Source organism: Trachurus japonicus, chromosome 1 (assembly GCF_045865225.1).
Source record: "Trachurus japonicus isolate A0001 chromosome 1, Traja_1.0".
Taxonomy (NCBI): Eukaryota; Metazoa; Chordata; class Actinopteri; order Carangiformes; family Carangidae; genus Trachurus; species Trachurus japonicus.
The window spans coordinates 13722100-13736740 of record NC_140907.1 but is presented as its reverse complement, the minus strand read 5'-3'; the positions used below and the strand labels follow the sequence as shown (position 1 = coordinate 13736740).

The 14641-nt window shown below is 40.9% G+C and overlaps 1 long non-coding RNA gene across 1 annotated transcript; it reads right to left on the bottom strand.

Moving 5' to 3' along the window:
* Positions 1 to 3703: 3703 nt before the first annotated feature.
* LOC146991513 (uncharacterized) lies at positions 3704 to 13540 on the bottom strand. The gene is made up of 5 exons (XR_015037110.1): positions 13336 to 13540; positions 9639 to 9736; positions 8198 to 8264; positions 5488 to 5538; positions 3704 to 4087 (listed from the first exon to the last, which is right to left on the bottom strand). It is a non-coding gene; the product is annotated as an uncharacterized LOC146991513 (long non-coding RNA).
* Positions 13541 to 14641: the final 1101 nt, after the last annotated feature.

Below are 14641 nucleotides of genomic sequence, written 5' to 3'. Positions count from 1 at the left end.
ACGCCTTGTTACATGTAGATGTGGTTTATCAGGTCACCTCCATTCTCATGGCCTGGCTGATGAAGCGTGGCTTTGGGGGTTTTTTTTGTGTGCAAGCAACTGGATTAGTATGATGGTATGAGCACTGATATGTGTCATAGGAGGAGATATGCACGCTTGCAAAACGACTGAACAAACTTGCCTGACTCGATTAGAGGGAGTCCATGTAACTCTAGAAATGCGGCGTCGTTTTGGAAATGCGCAGATATTTGCGGCCATGCGGGCATTACTGATATGTCCTGGGGGTGTGTTTACTGAGATGTGGTGTAGATGGGGCAGTATGTTGGCAGGCAGCAGCCACTTCTTTGCATGTACAGTTTTAGATGGCAAATGTCATGGCATGGTGAAGCAGCCAAAGAAAGAGACAGAGAGAGAGATCCACTTAATGTCAATGCGTTTGTGTCAAAATCTTCGATACACAGTCACATATTTACGGCAGCGACAACCACAGTACATGTATCAGGCCGCTCACTGCTGTGGTTTTCCATCATCTCATTTCCTCCATCACAGTGTCAACCACGGGGTCAGCTCTCATGAGGCTTATATGTAACCTATTATAAGTAGCTCCTCTGTATATCGCTGCTCATTTCCTGAAGTGGTGGCCTGGTGGTGCTGAAAGAGGAGAACAAACACATCATGCTGGCTGAAGAGACACCGTTCCCACAACCTCTCTGATCCACTCAGACCCCCTGACAAAACCACACAACCTATACAACCTTAGAGAAAAAGAGAGCAAGTGAACGCGCACGTGCGTGTGTGGGGGCGTTTTCAACTGTGTATGTCTGAGGGGGCTGGTTGAGAGTTGAGAAGCCCGTTATTGTTGCCGGTGCGTGTTAATTGCCTCTGAGTGGAATCTTGTCAGACTTTTTGCTCTCACTGCAGGAGGCCGTCGCTCACTGTACCAACCTGCTGCTGATTACTGAGGTGCTCCGCTCGGTGTTTGCGTTACCTCTGAGGCATGTTTATTTGCAGACATTTCAAAAACCAGAGGTGTTGCTTCAGCAAAAAGATGAAAAGCTGCCCACACATAGCCATCTGGCTCCACACTGCACTCTATGGACATGACGTTGTTTTTGACTACAGATGATCTTCTTTAAGGTAAATATATCCCATCAACATGTATTTGTGTTATAGGTACAAAACACATGCCAGTGTTACTGTGCCCTTAAGTAAACATGACTCATGCAGGAATCTTGATGATTTCATTACTGCTGGGCGTACTATTAATTGCTGTTGCTCCCCATTATGATCAAGTCACTAATAGTTAATTAGATTAGTTAATGCTCAATGGATCATCAATTAATGAGTGTTATCTCAATTATTTCACACATTCATTTATATGCCACTGAATTAGTTCAGTTAAATGGAACAGGGCATTGCAGACTGTTGTATCTCTCCGCGTTAATATAGTATTCTCATAGTGTAAACGAGACACAGCATTATTCTAGGGGTGGCAATAATGGTCTGACGGACAAATGGTCCAGGCAGGCTGATATTTGTCAATAACCACTGTGTGGACTGACAGAAAATTCCTGGACAATGAGTTCTAATGATCCCTCGACTTCTGTTCGAGCTCCATGTGACGTGGAGTCTCTTGAGAAGTTTGCCGTGAGACTTGCTACCGACCTAATATGCCTCTCAGCATAACTATGAATCCCTGAATAAAACTGCCGTTTGTCCTGTACTTTGGTTTATCATCATCATCATCATCAACAACAACAACAACAACAACAACAACAACAACAACAACAACAACAACAACAACTGTATTTTCATTCAACCTTAACTAAAGCAAGCTACTGTTTATCATGTTAATGTCAAATCCCATAGTGCAATAAAATATTACAGTGATGAATTCATTTTCATTTTTTCTTTTGATGCAGTGACCATTGACTTATTAAAGCCATCCTAAAACAAAATGTTTGGTGAATGGACGAATGTATCCTTGAATGTATGAAAAAACAAAACAAACCATATACAATACTGTAGGTCTGAATGTCCACCTCTCCCTGCATGGCATGACTAATATGCTAACAAAAGCTGCCCTATGTTTGATGCTAACTTGACTCCTTCTTTATGGTACAGTAACATAAACACATACAAGCAATGCCTGTGGGCTACTATGATTCATACCAGATAACTTTAAAACAGGTCACAATATTGAGCTGATGTCTAAATGCCCTGCATCCTTGTGCTGCCAACAGTCAACAGCACAACTATAAGCCTCTGAAAGCCAATTCATTTACTTATTTTCCTGCCTGTCCTTGCTCAGGGTTTTCTCTACATTGAATCTCGAAATCTAGTGGAGAGATGATTGAGTCTGCAGATCAACTGTGATGCCCCGATGATTGGGGAAGAAAGACCGCTGTATAAGAGTCTCCATCAGTCCCTATAGCTCTCTCTCTTTCTCTGAGGACATTATGAGTCGTGGCTCTCTCCCCCATCATTAGATTAACTCCCATGCTTTGCCAGAGAGTGCAGGAAGACCATACTCATTACCCAAGCTGCTCTGCTTTAGCAAGCACACAAAAGCCCCGCTTTCACCTTGTAATTTGAGTCAGATAGGCTCATCAGGGCAGGAGGCAACAGCGAGATATGGAAGTGCTGCTGCCACTATCGGCAGATACTCGTGTCCTATACCGCCTTGATTACACAGGCGGATTCAAAGTGCATGGTTGGCAGAGGCGATGTTCCTGGGGACATATTAGGCACATTAGTTCCTATGGCAAGAGCAAAGAGAGATTTGGTGCACGGTTGTCACAATAACAAATAGAAACATCTCGGATAATAGAGCTCTTAATAACACCAAGCCACATTCCTGTCACAGTGATGCTTTTGGTCCCTTTTCAAAAATAACTCTGTAGCCTGGTGGTCCCAGTGGAACATAAATTGAATGCACACCGGTGTCCCCCGGACAACAAACAGGAAAACAACCTTAATATCAACAAGGATTCAATCATAAATGTAATCAGGGAGGAAATAACAAGATCTCATTTCGTGCGAGGGAAATGGATACATAGAAAACAGAGTTTGTAGCAGAGATCCTGCACATAAGTTCTTACTGTATAAGACTATTATAATGCTCATTTAATGGGTTAACATGACTGAAAAAAATAAATAAAAATGATACAATAGAAAAACCCTGGTGGCTTGTTTTTATGTGTGTGGTGCTTTTGTGCTGTTGAGAGTGTGGATGTGGATTTTCCATCGAATAAAGACGTGATGTGAACATCAGAGAGAAAACACTTTAATTTCTGAAATGGCAGCAGAGTAATGACAAAAAGTTCAGCAGTTGTGTAACATTAACTTGGAAACCACTTGCCATTGCTTATGGGACAGGTGAGTAATTATACAGTTACATTAATAACTTAATAAGAAGAAGAGAAAACTGGGTTCAATCAAAGTTGCCTGTTACATCTGTTACAGTTTCGGTGCTCATGACACAAAACACAAAGCATACAGTACAGTGCCATCCCAGCAGGCTTCCAGTGGGCGAACGACAAGACTTTGATATCTGTTTAAATACAGTTTGTAAAGTCATTGGACAAATTTCAAAATCAGGACAGTGTGTAATACCAATTACAGCTGAGCTTGATTTTTTTTTGTAATGTTCAGTAATAACAACCAGACTCTTTCCAACGTCTTATGCTAACGCCATTTTGACATATAATACATGATAGGAGTAAAACCCAACCAATGTTAAACATCACAATGTCAAATCGCCAGCATTGAGTCTTGATGTCAACACAGTTTAAAATTTCCAACCAAAAAGTCATTACAGTCAACATCTCACTGATGTAATATTGACATAGTGCCTGCTGGGATAGGTGCCTATCTTGGTGACATCCCTATTTTCCTACAAACATTTAAGATAATTAATAGGACAAAGACAAACTTATTGTTTGATTTGAATAAAAGTGTATAATTAGTTGCAAGATAGTTGAATAGCTGAACATCTAAAGCCGCCGACTGGGGAGAGACTTGCTGTTGTATGAAGAAGATGGAGGACAACACAGTTGATGGTTTCCACTTACGTTGTGGGGTATTTCTGGGAACAAGAAAAGGTATCTCTTATTAATTGTATTGTAGGTTCTGAATACCTATTGGCCACTCGTTGTATTATCTTCCTCATGCTGTGAATATTTATGATTAATTGTTTGACTGATTCATGCCAGCTGGTGGTATTCAGGGAGGTCCTGAATGTTATATACAGTATATGGGCTACACCCATTCAGCTCATTCACACTGAGGAAAGCCAAGGGCTGAAACGCGTCCGTTGACACTGCTGTGCGTTTAATAAATGTTATAAGTTTCTATCGTGAATTATGACATTTCAGTTTGTTTGTTTGTTTTTTTAACAAGAAAAGGTAAATCAGTTTGACACGTTATTGCTCATAAGAGGCTACAAACAATCACATCCAAAAACACCTCATGAGTTCACAATTGTTAGGTTCCTCCTGATATTTTTTGGTCAAAAGAATTTTATGTGTTTTATAAAATTGTGCCAAAACTCACTTTTTGAGACCTGGATGGTAAATGATGATTTTATAACTGACACTGGAAACAACAAACTGTTACAGATGGCAGCTAAGTTGAGGGATTTTTTTTTCAGTTTTACACAACCACAAGTAGAGGTCTCAGGATACACGGCATACAGTAGATATGATGGTCAATGGCAGGATCTTTGTAAGTACCTCATAAACAGGTAAACGGTCAGTCAGGTAAACAAATCCAGTGGATGAGGCTAAACTCTTATTGGCCAATGAAGAAACTGGTCATACACACCAAACAAACACAGAAAATATTGGTATCTATGTGTATATGTACAGTATGCAATGCATGTATGCAAATACAGACGTAACGCAAACACAACTGATGGCACTAAAAGCTCAGACTCTGACTGTAATTTTTAAAAAAAGGCCCGCTTGATGAAAAATAGTTAATTGAAAGGAGGAACAGCAGACAGAGGAACTTCAGCAACATCAGTGGCATAAATGAAGGTGAGAGATAATAAGCAGAAAATACAAGTAATACAAAAGACTAGGAGGAAAAAACAAAAGATTTAACTCTACTGTTTCCAAGAAAACCGTGTTGTATTTGTTCTGCCTGAGCCAATAGTGCTTCATCATTCAATTGTGACAGGATTTTGACATTATATAATCAGAGGGCTGTGGGCTGCCTGTGGTTTCCAGTTTTCACTGTGCATCAGTTTTGCTCTGGAGGATGTGACAATGGTGATACTCTCTACAAACCACACATAATACATATAGACCCATATACTTAAAACATCACAAGCCGTATAAACTGTAAGGAGGAACTAATGATATCACTTTATTATCCACTCTGACTTCATCTGCTCCGTCATATACAATCGATATTTGAACATAGCTTCCCAGTTCCCACAACTAAAATGGCTTCTGTGGTGTGTGCCTCTCGTGAAGTACTCACCAGCTGTCTGGCCATGGACCCGAGGATGCCCTGCACATCTGCAACTCACATCTGTGGAGAGGAGAGTGAGAGAGGGAGGGTGGGAGCAGAGGGGATAATGTGAAAGTGACAAATTGACAATGAAATATTTCATCATTTATAGAGACAGGATGCAAAGTGGAATCGGCTCATGTTGCTTTTGATCATAGTAGACCCACTTCTGATTGAATGGAGCAGTTTCACATTTTGGCTGATGAAATTTTTTAAAAAGCTCAGGGGCTTTTAATAGACATCTAGTTCGATTGTTGCTAAGGCACTGTCATGGTCTGTGCCTTTCGTTCCCTGTTGAGTTCCTGTTTTATTTTGAAGTTCAGTGTCCTGTCTTCCTATGTGCTCCCACCTGTGATTACCTCATGTGTCTCACCTCTGTCTCGTTTCCTTGTGTATTTAACCTCATTGTTTTCCCAGTGTCCTCTATCGGTTCATCTGCGTTGTTGCCTTGAGTCCATGTCATGTTCCTGTGTTTTCCCCTGCATGTTCCTTCAGTTTTCCCGTAAGTTTTATAAAATATTTTTGTTGCACTTTATTTGTTTCCATGGCGAGTCTACATTTTTGGGTCCAGTTACTGAAAACCTGACAGAACCAACCAATCAATATGGACCGAGCAGACCCTCTTTTTAAACAGGACCTGTACGAGCTGCGTTACGACCTAAGGTGTCTGGTTGCACAGTGTCGGGAGGAGTTTGGCCTGCTGTCTGGCATACACCAGGATCATGGAAGCACCGTGGTTGCAAGGACTTAATCCAGAGCTTTGGTTTCCAGCTCACTGCACTGCGATAGTACAACTTCGCAGGCTAATTCACGGCCAAATCAGGTGCCGTCTCCTGCTGGACTGCAGCCACCTCCATAGTTTCATCCAGTTGGGCCACAGCCGCCTCCTGTCCCCTCTTCTGCTCCTTCCCTGTTCCAGCTTCCCCAACCTGCTCTGGCTGGGAAGCAGCCTCCACGTCCCTCTCCCGCTGGGCGGCAGCCACCACCTGCCCCCTCTCCGGCCCCGACCATGGCTGGGCCTTCGCTTCCTGTGTCTCAGCTTCTCGCGAAACCCACTTCTGTCTCAGCGCCAGGGGTCAATGCAACAGCACCATGCTCAGTAGAAAAGGTCAAAGCACCTAGGAGGAGATGTAGGAGACAAACACGCCGATCCTCGGCACCATTCAGCCGGTGGTGCATCCAGCTACAGCCCCTGACCTCCAGTGGTCCCAGGTCTCCAGTTGGCAGTCCTCCGACTTTGATCCATCGCAGTCTCTGGTCTCCAGTCGGTGGTCTGCTTGCACCATTGCCCTTCCGCCTGGCCTTCAGAGGGGTCTCACCAGCAGTGTTGCCCTCCAGCCCTGCCTCCCGAGGGGACTTGCAAGCGGCGTTGCCCCCCTGGTTGGTCCCCAGAGCCCCTGTGACTGTCTGTCCAGCCTCCTGGCCTGTCTCCAGAATAACCATGCCCGTCATCATCGTCTTCATGACTAGTCTCTGCTTTTGTTTTTCATGTTGTCTTTCTCCTTGTGCCTGACAGGCACAGCAATTGAAGAAAACACATGACAATACATATACAGTATAGTCTGCAGATTTATAATAAGACGAAGATATTTTCTCACACAGGGAGTAAGGTCCAGTTTCCAGATCTTGGACAGATATGTATTAAATTAAAACATAAATTAGAGATACTTTTATGTCTTTAATATTAGCACTGTCCTAAAATGTCCTGTTGGTTTTTATCTCTAAAAGCTTTTTTAAATAGATTGTTCATAATGGAAAAAAAAACACATGAACTGTCATTATACATTTTAATACATGAAACCATCCAATAAATATATAAAAGAATATGTAGTACCAGCAAGCTCAGGTATATACTGCTTCTGAGGATGATATTTTATTCACCCAATGGGACTCAATCATGTATGAATCTTATTTTTATAAAAACATACAAAGACTCAAGAGAGCTGTTACACAACAGCCCCAATACAGTTAAGCGATAAGTAAAGAAGAACTGCCAATGATTGATCCTCTGGACAATACCCAGAGGCACTGTACATAGAATAGCCTACATAACAGACTGTCTAAATGACTTAGTATTGACTGAACCAGGAGAAAACAACGAATACTGTAGCTTTGTGTTCAGTCTGTTTGCACTTAAATGTGCAAAAGCTATGCGAAGGACTATTCCTAGAAAACTGGATCACAAAATGTTCAGGCCTCTGTGTGCAGAACTGTCTAACTCTGTGGCTTTGTCTCTTCCCTTTGCTACAATCTCTCATCCCTCCTGTGCCCTGGCCAACATGCATCATTAGCCCGGCCGTCTCCCCTCCTAGCCGTGATGTCCCCTCCACCAAGCCAGTGCGCTGGGTCACTGCACTAAGCGCGTCCGCCCCCTCAAGTGTCCAACACAGTTTCCTGCGATGTAACTCGACTCTAGTAACTGATACTCTAAAGCAAAAAGCTGAACTGTGGGTGGGAACGGTGTGCAGGATCGAAATTATTCTGCTCGAAAGATAATGTGGCGGCACTGCAGTCCTATTATCAGTCCGAAAGCCGACAAAATGCACATCTCAAAATCTAGATGTCCTTTTCACTGCAGTGTTTCTGATCAACTGAAACTGTTTCATTGTGTTATAAACATTACAGGATCCCAGAGTGTAGGTTTGGCTACATGTGCCAGTCAGAATAATGCAGGTCTCACCTGGTGAACATAGTCCTATTGAGTCTGAGCTTTAAATGTAGTTCCCAGCTGGAGGCTGCCTACACATCTGTGGAGACATCAAACACATTATGATTAAATGGAGCAGCAGAGTTATTAGAGTTTAGACTCTGATTTTATTGAAGTCATATCAAAATATTTCAGATGTTTTATGTAAATCCTAGAAAATATTGCAGAAATTTAAAATGTGGGTGGACAACTTCCCCTTTGGTTTATTTATAGTCTGCATCAGCCAAAGATTCTTCACTGACTTTACAGGTTTAAATCTCCACATTAGTCATATAACACTTGACACTTACTGTAACAGATACACACACTGTGACGTTTCAACCTTTTGTCTCCAGATCTTCCCTAATTCTAACTCAAACCACCACCTGCAGAACCATGAACGTTACAGCAACTCTCACCTTAAACCAAGTCTTCACTCTAAAATGTAGGATTTATCTCAGGATATGGGGATGAAGCCTACTGTTGATCCGCCTAAAGAGGTTTGTGTGAACAGAGACATGCGTTTGTTGTGGCAATGTCAGTCAAAGGATCTGAACAGATATTAAATCTATTGACAAAGGAAACACTGCTACTTCTTTTTCCTCTTGTCCTTTAAGGATCTACAGCACTTGGCTTGCATCATGTTGTATTACTGCTTCGCTCTGACTTTAATCACCCATTACAAGCTTAAAGCTAATTAGTCCAGTTGCTTTCAGAAACGTTAATACATGTTTCCTCCCCACCTTTGAGCAAATCTTTAACGCTGATCTCTACTTATCCTAGACCCTCGAGCCCTTGTCTTTCACGATGGATACTCGTTTGTGCTAAATCGCTTTAAAAGACCAACAATCATGGCTGCAATTGAACAGCAAAATTATATTCTCTTGCTCATTTATTTTTCGGGCTGCTGTGACCCTTTTTTGCTCCCAAACAAACTTATAAGTGAAATGAATCTATCTACCCATTGCACTAGTATGACGGTAGTGACTACTGAGATGCTGATTGTATTATTTGTCCCAGATTTTAAAAGCCTTAACCCATCAATGTTCTGTCTTTGGCACTAAGGAAACACAGCTGTTACTAGTTTTTATCATTAAATAAAACGTTTCTAATACACCTGTCTAGGTCAGTTTTTGAGTCATTTTTTGACTCAAAAATTGAGCAACGGCAGACCTTTTATACTGTAGTTAACAGAAAGCACACAAAGTCTGAGATGCAGTTGGTGGTTCTGGTGACATTACACAATCAAAATGGTTCTGTGTGAAAAGAGGAAAGCTTTCAAAGAAAGGATTGCCCTCTGGTTGAAAAAAAGTCACTTTTTCCACAAACTGCTGATCCCAGGGTTGACTCTGACATGCCGACCTTCTGTCAGAAAAGCAGAAAACAGAAGCAGTGATCTGTGGGAGAATAAAACTGTATCTCTATCATTGTATACCTGAGGTGGATGCCTGGTAACACACTGGGCCTCACTTTTCAGCATCTCTGCTGCTCTGCACTCGGGACGCCTCGTTCTCCCCCGAGTCTTTTGGAAAACTGAGAGGAGGAAGTGATGGAGGTGAGGAAGAGGTCAGCAGAGTGGGAAGTGGGTAGAAATGTACATTAAGATTATAATGAATTAAATGAGGGAGATCATGATGAGAAACATTTTTGAGGGTGATAAGTGGAGTAATGATGGTGGGATAACAATTACCATAGAAAGTCGGGAGCAGTAATCCAAATAGAGAGAGTAGGCTTATGAGTCACACTGTCTCAGATTGTGTGTGTGTGTGTGTAAGTGAGAGAGAGAGAGAGAGAGAGAGAGAGAGAGAGAGAGAGAGAGAGAGAGAGAGAGAGAGAGAGAGAGAGACTTTGTTGAAGCAATGTTTCAACAAAGTCTTTTAAGTCATTTGAATACAAATGCAAAATGAATCTGTTTGGCAGTGGTTTATTCTGCGTGATCACTTTCTGAACCAGCGGTTATGTTGTTACTGCAGTTTGTAGCTGGTTGGTAGAATTACTCAAGTGCACACAAAGCAAATTTGATTCCTTGATGATGTCTTTTAATCCTATCAAGAGAGGAAGCAGTGTAAAAACTTAATTTTCTACCTGTGCTGCTGAACAATTTACAGAGTGGGTTTTAACATGCACATTTCTAGTGTATCAGCAGCTACTCTGAAAAAAACTTTTAATTTCTAGTGTAACTTGTAATACTATAAGTCACAAATAATTAAACATTTGATTTTGTTTTATTTTGTCACACAACCGTCTTGGTAAGAATTTAGCCAAGGTGTTTTTTCAGCTGATATATGTTGGATCTTTGCTAACAATAAATTCTGTAGCAGAATGCCAAATACCTGTTTACAGTAGTGTAAAAATATTGTCTCAGCAACATAGTTCACTCACCAGAGAGCATAACGACCTAATTTAGATTTTTACTGTAGCTGTTCAGTCCACCTGTTTTCCCCAGACAGAGATACAATTTCCCAATCATTTTATACAAGACATTCAATGTTCCCAGAGGATATATCATAATAACCCAAACATGCATTATCATACCAGCCAAACATCAATTGTAATTGCCATAATGTTAGTATACTAACCTTAATGTTTTGGGCATTTGTGCCTCACAGGGCTGAGAGTGTGATGATAGACTGTTGAGCTTGTTTAATTTTATCCTCACAGGTCATTATCACAGTAATGGATCCAAATAAAACTTGTCTAGGTGAGTAATATCTTTATATTCAAGAAATTTATGATAAACAGATGTTATTTTTGTTATGATAGATTAAATCATTCTGTAAATTGACCTTCACTTTTAGATAAAACGAAGGAATAAGCTGCTTGTCAAAGGTTGAAAAATTCAAAAACTCATGAGCTTTAATCATGTTTTAGGTGCCACCAGCAGACGTTTTAAGGAAGATAAATGTGTAAACTGCAGCAGGACCACCGCTCAACCCAGACCAGTCTCTGTCAAGGTGCTGGAACCAAAAGCGTCCAGAGGAAAAGAAAGGGCTTCTGCACACTCAGATCTGTGCAATATTTCACTTTAATGTGATCTTTCGGTCTAGCAGACCTTCATCAGAGCATACATGATTCAACAATGAAGAAGGAAGATGAATGTATTATTTGTGACATTTTTCAAGTCTATCCAACAGATTATTATCAGATTTAGACTCTACATGGATGCTTTGCACATTAGTGTGTTAACATTTACAGAGAAGACAAAGTAGAGCTACAGCTGAGGCTGCATTTTCTTTTATGTGAAAATGAGTCCACATGTTGAAATTATGTCTGGATGTGTTTTCTCAACGTACATCCACTGTTAGTTGGTGCAAAATAATATACAAGCATAATTAATTTAATTAGGCACTATTAGCTGAGCGTGGAAAGCGAGGTTATTTCATTACTGGCCTTTGACACTGATTAAAAAACAAAAACAAAAATGAATCCTTTTACTTTTTCCTTTCTCTCTGCATGTCTGTTGAGTCTTTTGGTAGCTGACGACAATACAATAATCTGTTCTCTGTTTATTTAGTTTAATGTCAAAACAATTAGATGATTATTACTGGATGTACCTGATTGCGATCAGTTTAGATCTGGGGTATTTCATGAGAAAACACGCTGTTCCTGAGGAAAGTTCTGTCTACATTTATCACATACAAGTTGTTCATGACATTCCTATATTGAACTTCCTCTGAAATGTCATATTTATGCCATGTCCAATCATGGCGTCATTGTAAACTTTATAGTCATGGAGCCAACCTAAACATCTGTCATATAATGATGAGTTGTTTGTTCAGACATTTATGCGAAAACAACCCTCGATAACCCTACATCAGTATTTGAACTGTGTTACTGTTCTCAACATAATAGTCCTGGCATTTGCAATCAGTATTTACCAACTCAAAATAGCATCCAGCTCTTGGAGATTCCCTTTAGTGACAAATCAGTCAGTATGAGGCTGACTAACCCAGACAGACAAAAACATTTCACAGTAATCAGCACTCGTTTCCCAGCACACAGTCACCTTGGAATCAATTCAGGCCCCAAACCGTGGTGTTATTCACACCACATGATTACTTTGTTCGTCCGCGGATGTTCAACGTCGTAATGAGCTAAAGATCCAACGACAGACTCTGCCCGGGGTTGAGCATCTGAAGGCAAGAAAGCTTCTCAGAAAATGACTCATGCAGTGGTCTCTACTTGTCATGCTCTGGCATTAGACATGGATCTCCAACTGAGGCACCGTACCTCATTACGCATAATTGTGTGGATAGATCAATATCTGACACCCTGAAGATGATAACATCTAAAGCAATTTATTCTCAAATATTAGGACACATCCAGAGCACCAAAGGAAAGCAAAGCTATTTCACAGTATTTAATGAAAGAGATTTCAATCTGAACCTCCTGAGCAGTAAAACTGGACCAGACACAAGGTGAATTCATGTTTTCAACATCACTTAATTGTGCTACAATACAGATGGAGGATAGAAAAGATGTGTTGAACAAGCTTTTGTCCTGTGTTGACTTCATAGAAAGTGAACAGATTTAACTTGTTCTAAAGTTTGGATTACTACTGAATTAAACAAGATTAATTTCAATCGTGTATTATGCTGTCATAATTAGTTAGAGCATATGTACACTGTGCTGGCCTGAGGGTGCTCATTAAAGCTGGGATGGCTCACAAAAAGGCCAACGTTTGGTGATAATTGCATGTGTGATATTTTGACTGAGCTGGCAATGAGGCCTCTGAATTTTTTTAATAAACTATTTGTTTTTCTAAAACAAACGAACGTTTTTGTGACGAAATCCAGCCTAGACTAGTCTGTAACAGGGCTTACATCTAAAGCAATAAATAGCAAGAAGCAATTGCAATAAAACAATTGCAACTTCACATGCTTTGTGACAGTATATCAATGTGAAAACTTGTCAAAAGTAGACGGTTGGTTCAACAGAGATTTCACAGATGTGTTCTGTTTCAAAGTCAGTACTGAATTTCAAATTTTTATTTAGAGTATTTTCAGGCAGTCAAGTTGTAAAAAATGAACATGAATGAAAAAGAGATTGTAGTACCTAGAAGGGGTATGAATAACTGACAAAACCTTGTGCTTTACACATAAAGTTTAAACAGAAAAAAAAAAAAAACTTACGTTTTGGCTCCGCTGGTGAAATGCTGGCGCAGTACGAGAGCCAGAGTGGAGAGGAGCATGATGGTGGTGCACATGGTCCCCAGAGACCACCACCCTGCAGCCAAACAGGCAGCAGGGTCAACATGAACCAGCCATAGTGAACAGCGGACTTCTCCAGTCACCAGGTGTTTGTCTCTCCCTCTCTCTCTGCCTGCTTGCCTGGATAAGGAGCGTCAGGGGATTAGTCAATCCCAGATTAGAAAAGATGACATGGTGCATTATTGAGGCGCAGTGCTGCTGCACATCTAAGCTATGTTATGATGTGTGTGCAGTTATTGTGCATGATGCAGATATTAATGTGAAAATCTCCAATGAAAAGCATCTACCTTCATGTTTTTTTGTTTTTTTTTTATGACAGCACCACCTTACTTTTTTAAGTTTTGCATTTTTCTCTGGTTCATGCCATTTCTCTTTGCTGTAACATTTTATGCCAGACTCTGCCTCATGGCCCAGCAGCTGTGCACTCCCTGCTGATCTCCAGTCACCTGCTCCAGGTGGGCAGGGCTGGGGCAATGGCTGAAGGTGGTGACTGCTTTGTTGTGACATCACAAATGTATGGATGCCTTAGCTGACGGCTCGTTTTAAGGCTCAGTTTGTGAATATAGGCGGTGTACTTTTCTCTGTGCACCAAGTGCTTTGATATTTTCTGTTATTATAGAACACAGACCTGAATAAATGTGGAAATATCAGTTAATACAATGTCGGGTCTTTAAATTTGTGTTTGGAAACAAAGTGAAATTAATATTCTGTGATAGCTAAAGCTTAACAATCAGTGCTGTACAGTTGTCATGATGATATGAAAGTTTACAAGTGCAACCATGGGGGATTGTATTTGTCTACCTTTGTTGACAGTTTATCTGTTGCTTAGAAAAACCTATGGTATCTAATTTCCCAAGCAAATGTAGAAAAATATTGGCAATATGGTTGTCAGGAGGAAAGAAAAACTTGCAACAAAAGGTCCCAACCTCTGGATTTGGAGAGTGGTCTGCACTGTGATCAATACGTGATCAGAAGCTAATAGACTGAATAAACTAGGCGTCACTTAAGTACTCGTTTTCTCTCATGGACTGGACACATTGTCTTGTAACCTCCTCACCTGCTATGCTTCTGTGCTTTGGGACCCACACAACACTTGACACAGCAGAGCAGCACAGCTCTGATCCATAGCAAACTGACTGCAACAATTTGGACTTTTACCAACATTAGATGATAAAGAAAAAGCAATGACCTGACTCTTCACTTTTGTTTGCTGTTCATATGGCGCAGT